The sequence below is a fragment of the Diceros bicornis genome, chromosome 18 (genome assembly GCF_020826845.1).
Source record: "Diceros bicornis minor isolate mBicDic1 chromosome 18, mDicBic1.mat.cur, whole genome shotgun sequence".
Classification (NCBI taxonomy): Eukaryota; Metazoa; Chordata; class Mammalia; order Perissodactyla; family Rhinocerotidae; genus Diceros; species Diceros bicornis.
The window spans coordinates 39,635,649-39,641,917 of record NC_080757.1 but is presented as its reverse complement, the minus strand read 5'-3'; positions in this window follow the sequence as shown (position 1 = coordinate 39,641,917).

Sequence of the window (6,269 nt, the reverse complement as noted above, 5' to 3'; positions counted from 1 at the left end):
ACATGCAACAGCTGCAGTGTGGGGCAGGAGGCTGCATCGTGTAGAGTCAGGGCAGTGTGCACTGTGAGGTGCACTGAGGGTGGCTGTCTGCCAGTCGATGCCACCTCCTCGGTGACCAGGTTTGGCTGAAACCCTGGGGAGCAAGGCTGCCGTGTGCAATGCTCAGGGTGCGTGCTCTACCCTGTGTGGAAATAGTCTCTTGAGATTGGGCTGCCCAAGTAGTTGGGACAGAATCCCAGTGCGTAGGATACATTTATGAGATGAGCTACATTTATGCTCTGCATCAATCAGGCAGAACCAGGGGGCAATGGAGAGGTCTAGCAGAGGATTAGGGCAGGGTGACAGAGTCCAGAGGGTGCAGATGAAAGTGTAATGGTTTGTCTCCTCTCCATTCTGGCTTCCCTCACCACATCTCTCTTTGACAAAAGGCCCTAATGATATTGGGTAAGGGAGACTTTTTGAAATCCTAGACCCAGAGCCATAGAAAATGAAGTGCCTCCTGATCCACCTTTTTTTACCCCAGGGGCAGAATAGGGCGCCTTGAACTCAAAGACGAGAGTTTACCATTCCCATCTTTTCCTTATCTCTCTCCCTTTCCTTGGCTCCCAGTATGGGCTGCTAACAGACCTGGGCAAGGGCAAAGTGAAGGGCACACTGCCTCCAAAACAGGCATCTGGCCAGATGCCAGGATCCAGCCCAGGTCTGGGCTTATAGCCCCTGCCAGTGTTGCATCATCCCTATTTCCACCCCACTCGCCCTGCCTACCCCCATTTCTTGAAGCTTCTAGCTCTTCTCAGAGCCATTTCATTCTCAGCTCGTGTTTTCTCCTTGCTGTGAAACCCCACCAGAGCTGTCTCCTCCCATTCTCCACCCCCTCCCCCACCAACCTCTGCTTCAGGGCTGAGTCCATCAGGAGAGCAGGAGGGTGGGGCACAAGTGAGGATGGATAGAGACCCTCCAAGGGGATATGCCTGTTGGCCCTCTCCCTCTTAGATTTTGGTTGCCAAGGAGGCAGCAGGAACAGCCTGTTCTCTGGGCTCCCATAGGAGCAGCTATGCCCAAGCCCCTCCTTCTCTTTCTTCTTCCTTCCCTCCCTCCCAGATTGTTGCTAGGAAGCACCCCAAGATTTCTCAATGTTCCCACCCCTAGAAACCAGGGGATCCAGATATCTTCCTGAAAAGCTTCCCCTATAAGCCTGGAAGCCAAGACCCCACACAGCATCCTCTACCCCTGCCAATAAGCCCCAAGCAGTTTGGGGGAACAGGGGACAGTCCCTCTACCAGCCTGCCCTGGAACTAGCTCTGTGGCCTGGGCCTCAATAATTCCCCTCCCCCATCTCCTCTTGACCACCTGGGCTCTGGGTGATGTCAGCAAGTGATAAGGTGTCCAGCAGACACCCCTTGACTCTGCAGACACAGCCCCCCTTATTGGGGAGTTCTGGAAAGACAGCAGAGGAGGGCCAGCCCCGTGGCTTAGCGGTTAAGTGCACACGCTCTGCTGCTGGCAGCCCGGGTTCGGATCCTGGGCGCACACCGACGCACTGCTTCTCCGGCCATGCTGAGGCTGTGTCCCACATACAGCAACTAGAAAGATGTGCAACTATGACATACAACTATCTACTGGGGCTTTGGGGGGGAAAAAAAAGACAACAGAGGAAACTGAGGAACCACCAGCTAAGAGAACCTCAAACCCAGGTGTTTCACCCTTTAGTGATCTTTCAATCAAGAAAAAATGGTGGAAATGGAGGAAAGGGGGGCCATTTTATGGGAATTGGGGATCAAGTGGCTAGCAAAGATGAAAGACTGGGAAGTTAGCCAACAATTGCCCTGCTAAGAGTAAAGTGGCCACTTAATGCCCCCCTGTCAATCACTTTTGTCCCATCAGGTGCCCTGGTTATGAATCACAAATGAGGTAGCCAGGGAAGGGACTCAGGCCTGGCTGAGCCTTGTTTTTGATAGCTGAGGCAAGAAGTGGAAAAAGAAGCCGACACCTTCTCCAGGTTGTCTTTCAGGGTTTCTCCTACTTTTATTCATTCATTTTTTTGAGCATTTATTATGTGCCAGGTTCTGGTTTCACTTTGCCTTTGCCAGGAGGAGAGATGAAAGGAGAGACGGGGGGCAGTCTCCTTTACCATAGAGTTTGGGCCTTACCACACTGCAGCCCTCTCGGTCCAGTTAAAGGGGATGATGGGACAGGCTGGTGTGGAGGCCAAGAGGATAGAGTAGCTCTCAGTGCCTGGAGGGAGAGGTGGTGCAAAAGAAATGGCAGCCTGGGCAGGCCTGTGGCACAAGCGGTTAAGTGCGCGTGGTCCGCTGCGGCGGCCTGGGGTTCGCTGGTTCGGATCCCTGGTGCGCACCAACGCACCGCTTGTCAAGCCATGCCGTAGCAGCGTCCCATATAAAGTAGAGGAAGATGGGCATGGATGTTAGCCCAGGGCCAGTCTTCCTCAGGAAAAAGAGGAGGATTGGCAGATGTTAGCTCAGAGCTAATCTTCCTCAGAAAAAAAAAAAAAAGAAATGGCAGACTGGCCTCCCTTCCCTGCCACTGTCCAGTCCTCAGGATCGCAGCCCCTCTTTTCTTCTTTTTTAAAGATTTTATTTATTTATTTTCCCCCCCAAAGCCCCAGTAGATAGTTGTGTGTCATAGCTGCACATCCTTCTAGTTGCTGTATGTGGGACGTGGCCTCAGCATGGCCGGAGAAGCGGTGCGTCAGTGCGCGCCTGGGATCCGAACCCAGGCTGCCAGCAGCGGAACGCGCGCACTTAACCGCTAAGCCACGGGGCCAGCCCCCTCACTTCTTCTTTGCGCTGGGAATGTGGAGAGGGAAGGCATCCTTCAGGGTGTTAGAGAAGAAATACTCCAAGGACTGGTTCAAATTCTTTTTTTCACCATCCTGGCTGGTCTCTTTCTGGAGCTCTTCTGTGGGGGCAGTGGGAAGATAGAGACAGGGAACTTGGGGGGTCCAGGAGCTGTCCCTGAGGTGGGGCCACCATGTAGGTCTCTCCCCCATTCTCCTCTCCCCCAGATAGAGAGAAAGCAGGGATTGATGTGGGGACCGATGGGAGAAGGGAGCTGATTTGGAACCAGCTGTGTATGAGTGTGTGGGAACGACTCTTTCTTTCCCCATCCACCTGCTGCCAATTAACTCCCCATCCCATAGTGGGGAGACCCAGGCAAGCTTCCAAAGGAAAATGTTCCAGTTAGGGGAGGGGAATGACTCAGTTTCCCTGTGGAGAGAAGGGAAGCTGAAACCTTCTGTGCCTTGTATGCTTACCAAGTATTTCAGTGTTTCTGGGTATAGACTCTTGCCACTTTTCCTTATACAGTTGACCCTTGTTGTCCGCAGGTTTAGTACCCGCGGTTGGTTGAATCCAAGGATGGGAAACCCGAGGATAGAGAGCGCTGACTGTATTCATTGTACTACACCTTTTTTTTTTTTTGGTGAGGAAGATTAGCCCTGAGCTAACATCAGTGCCCATCTTCCTTTATTTTATGTGGGACACCTGCCACAGCATGGCTTGACGAGTGGTGCATAGGTCTGCACCCAGGATCTGGGCCTGCGAACCCCGGGCCGCTGAAATGGAGCACGTGAACTTAACCACTACGCCACCAGGCCAGCCCAATGTACTACACCATTTTATAGTGTAAGTGTAGTATCCATGGATTTTGGTATATGCGAGAGTTCCTGGAACCAATCTGCCATGGATACTTCTTTCTAGCCTAGATAATGAATGTCCCTGTCCCCTTGAGTACAAAAAACCCTGTTCCTCCCAGCCTCTTACCCCAACCCAAGTCCCCACTCTGGCCTAGCTCCTCTGCTGCTACTGCTCCAGTGTTGCCATGTCACTCTGGCTGGCTGGTTTCCACCTGTGCTTCTTCTCTAGCCAGACCCCTTCCCCAGCCAGATCAGCCAACAAGATGAAGAGGGTAGGGCTCAGGGTTAAGAGAGCAGAGGTGGGAGCTCAGCCGCTATCAGTGCTGAGGGAGAAGAAATGGACAGCAAAAGAAAGTGGAGTAAGTAAGAGGGGTTTTTGAGAGGGGCTGTATGGGCGGAGAGTTCCTTGTATAGCCAAAAGGGATGTCAGCATCTCTTCACTCACACAGTGGAGGATCATCATAGAGTCCCGTCTTTGTGGTCAGCAAGCCAGAGAGCTTGCGGGTCCTAGGAAGCTATTGTGTTGTGCAGGGAAGAGGTGGTGTACGGGAAAGGCTGTCTCTGATATTTGCAGACTAGATAGTCAGGACAAAGTAGAGAAATTGAAAATGGCCCTTGCCCAGAACTAAGAGAGTCCTTGTACTCCCTTAGGAGTCCAGTCCTTGGGGAAACCCTGCCAAGCCTAGAGAAAGGACTACTGGTGAGAGGTGGGGGGACAGGGAAGGCAGATGGCCTGACTACAAAAGCCACTTCCCTGTCACTGTAAAGTGGGGAAGAGGCATCCTCCCCCCCAGAGATCTACCACCCTTCCTGTCAGAGGGGGATGGTTTGAGCTCAGAATATCACTATCCTCAGGGCCCAAGTATTCCCCACTCTCATGTGGACTGGACCCAACACCTACTAACTCGGTTAGGAACAGTCACAAAGTTGACAGCCTCTCTCCAAGAGGGGCAGTCTGGGCTATGAGGGATGGGAAAGGAGCTGTAGGATCCAGGAATGACTCAAGGTAGGGGACCCTTGGCTTCAGGAGCAGGAAAAGAATGAGAGGAAGAGAGCCGGCAAGGTAGAGTGAGGGGCCTGGGAGAAGAAGGGAGCCCAGATTTGTGAGAGACTGCAGAGAAACAGGGTTGGTGGCGTCTCAAGTGTGTCTGTGTGGCTGGGGGAGTTTGGAGGTTAAATATGAGGAGTATGGGTTCTCCCTCCTTCCTGCTTTGGAAGCTTTGGCTACACATATTTGGCAGCTGTTTTATATAAACACTATTCACCACTGGTGTCACTTGGGCAGGCACAAAAGGGAGCAGAATGGAGGGGGGTATGGGTGGGTGTATGGGGAGGGAAAAAGGCCATAGGCAGTAATGACCTTAGAGGGATGTGACTTGGCCCTCCTCCAGCTGCAGTCTCCCCTTCAGAACAGGAGTCCTTTTCTCCCTGTTTAGGCTATGCTCCAGATACTCAGGATCCTGTTATTCTCTGCCCTAAGGGCCACAAGTTTGTTTCTAGAGCCTGAGTAGGCTGCTCTCCCGGATTCATCCTTCTGAGGACTGATTTTACCACTGAAAGGGTGGCCAAAGAATGGTCGTTGGGGAATATGGATGGATCTTGGACTCATGGGGGTATGGGATGGGAAGGCTCAAAATAGGGGTGGCAGGACATTGGGCGGATGACTCCATGATTATTCTTGTCCGTAGTTGTAAATGTTAGGGACGACTTGTCCACAGGACAGGGCAGGGATGAAGGCTGTGTATAGGGAGGCTCAGATGTTGGAGCCAGGGCCGGCCCTGTCCCTTAGCGGTTAAGTTCGCATGCTCCGCTGCTGGCGGCCCGGGCCTGGATCCCGGGCGCACACCGATGCGCCACTTCTCTGGCCATGCTGAGGCCGAGTCCCATGTACAGCAACTAGAAGGATGTGAAACTATGACATACAGCTATCTACTGGGGCTTTGGGGGGAAAAATAAATAAATAAAGTTAAAAAAAAAAAAAAGATGTTGGCGCCAGATGTGGGTAGCATTTGCTTTTGGGCTTCCCACTGTGGGGTGGGAAGTGGGGGAACAAGAGCTAATGCCTTAAACCCTGGACATAATTATCTACAATATGGTTCCAAAGGATAAGTGAGACATCACATTGTTTTTTTTTTTTAATTTTATTTATTTATTTATTCCCTCAAAGCCCCAGTAGACAGTTGTATGTCATAGCTGCACATCTTTCTAGTTGCAGTATGTGGGACACGGCCTCAGCACTGCCGGAGAAGCTGTGCGTCGGTGCGCGCCCGGATCCGAACCCGGGCCGCCAGCAGCGGAGCGCGCACACTTAACTGCTAAGCCACGGGGCCAGCCCAAGACATCACATTGTTTTTAAGAAACATTATTTTTAGGAATAGTTTTTGATTTACAGGAAAAAATTTGAAGATAGTAGAGGATCCCTACATACCCCACACCTAATTTCCCCTTTTTTAAACATCTTACATTAGTACGATACATTTGTTACAATTAATGAAACAATATTGATACATTATTATTAACTAATGTCCATGCTTTATTTATATTTCTTAGTTTTCACCTAATGTTCTTTTTCTGTTCCAGGATCCCATCCAGTGAACCGAGTTACATTTAGTCA